The following is a 2,234-nucleotide window of genomic DNA, read 5'->3' as shown; positions in this document are numbered from 1 at the left end:
TGTTCATACTGCATCCAGGGCCTCCTCCAGAGATTCTAATTGCAGTTTTCTGCCATTTTTGCACCCATATGAGGTGACCTGTAAAAAGTATGCTCCTTCAATGCAAAGTGTGTCTTTATTCTTTCTTTATCTATAGTATGTAACCCAGGACAACACATAATTGAGTGTTCAGAAGATGGTTTGTATAATGTTGATGGTGAAAGTGTCTTTGTTCTCGTGTCTTAAAAAAACCCAAAACAATAGAACAGAAGTTTTGGGCCACCAGTCTCCTCCAGGCCACGCTTGGGCCAGCGAATATGAGACTTTCAGCCTCTGGTGCTTGTCAGGCTGTGCCAGAAACCCACCTTGCACCTGCTTAAAGGGGTGGAGAGGAGGGGACGTCAGGGTTAGAGGTCCAAGGTCCTTCTCCCTCCATGAGAAGGTATGTGAGAAAGACAAGCAGTCTTAACATTGAGATTGAGAGTAACCCAGCGGATGGGTTTATTTCTGTGTATGTGAGTGTGTGTGTATGCGGTGTGTGAATGAGTGAACAACACAAAAAAGCATATGAAAGGTGATTCAAAAGGCAATACCTTGAGCATGAAAAAGCTGGAGGGACACCCTCATGCTTCTACTTCATAGTCTAAAGTTCAGTTTATGGAGGGGCGCCGGGTGGCTCGGTCGGTTAAGCATCTGGCTTCAGCTCAGGTCATATCACGGTTTGTGAATTCAAGCTCTGCATCATGCTCTGTGCTGACAGCTCAGAGCCTGGAGCCTGCTTGGGATTCCGTGTCTCCCTCTCTCTGCCCCTCCCCCGCTTGCTCTCTCTCTCTCTCTCTCTCTCTCTCTCTCAAAAGTATATAAACATTAAAAACATTTTAATTTCAGTTTACGGAAAATGTCCAACTCCATTACAAAGTAGAACTTTCTGTCTGAGAACCCTTGAATGTGGATTCTAACAAGGCTGCTTTTATGTTATTTCTTTTAATTTTCAAAGCTCTGGGTTGGATAGTCAGTGCCATCTTTACAGCATTCTGGACTATTCTGGGCAGACTGGCATGTTTGTTCTCCCTCCCCCACGAATGCTGAGATCTTTGTGCCTGCGAGCTGTTAGAAGACTTCACTTTCACGGGGCTTTAGCGGATGTTGGAAAGGATTTTGTCAAATGAGTGGCAAACGCTAGAGGGCGGTATGTGCTCAGACGTCAGCCGGGGCCAGGAAAAGGACTCCGCCTCCTCCTGGAATTCTTGGCTCACCTCCCGGAGCTAAAAGGAATGAATAAAATATGTTTGGGAGGGGCAAGCCTGGCCCTGAAGTCTAATCGAAGAGGCTGGATGTGAAGTCAGACTCTGCAGGCAGCCTATCAGGAGCCGGGAGGAATTCTTGTCCTTGAGTTCAGGGCAGTAGGGAAGTCTGTGCCGCAATCCTTGACTGTCATCAAGACTTGTCCTCTGTTGGGACATTCACACACAAAAAACAGACTTCAAGACTGCAGAGAATCAGCAGCTGTATCCATCACAGATCACAAAACTTTATTCTGAGAAAGCCCCTCATGCATTCGAGGAAAACGTACCGTGTATTTATTCGCCATGTGCCAGACGTCCAAGTCTAGGGGCTCGGCTGCAGTCCTGGGTCACCTAGCCCCAGCCCCCGCCCTCCTGAAGTTCACTTTCTAGTAGGAGGGAAGGATGAATAAATAAGGACACAAATCAATAACCTTGGGCACATATTTTCATCTATTAGCTTCTTTTCTCTCGGAGCCAGGCCAACCAGCGCTGTCTTATATGATCTATTCTCACTCTGAAAGAGAATGCAAGTCACATATTCAACTCTCCGATCGTGGCCACAGGCCACATTTTTAGAGAGACCATCTGGCTCCGGTGGATCCAACTGCACAGTGGAGAGCCGGGATGCCGCGACCTTTTACCAAACACAAGGGGATGCAGGGAAAGCGTGTGGTCTTGGCCCCCGAGATGATTTCTGGCTCGGCCTGCTTGCAATTCACTGATTTGGGGTTTATTCGACAAAGCGAACAATGCAAGCCCCTCTTTGCGGAACCTTCCCTAATCCCTTTAGCCAGAAGCCAACTCTGACTCCTCTAAATGCCATGTAACACAGCACTTCTGTGAGAGACCATGGCTACCTCAGATTCCTACCTGTAGCACCATGATTTGGCTCACTGCCAGCGTTTTTAAGTATTCTAGAAGCTGTTCTAGAAGCTTCTAGTATTCTGGAAGCCTTCTAGTATTCTAGAA

The sequence above is a fragment of the Neofelis nebulosa genome, chromosome 2, assembly GCF_028018385.1.
Source record: "Neofelis nebulosa isolate mNeoNeb1 chromosome 2, mNeoNeb1.pri, whole genome shotgun sequence".
Taxonomy (NCBI): Eukaryota; Metazoa; Chordata; class Mammalia; order Carnivora; family Felidae; genus Neofelis; species Neofelis nebulosa.
Note: the sequence above shows the minus strand (reverse complement) of the source record.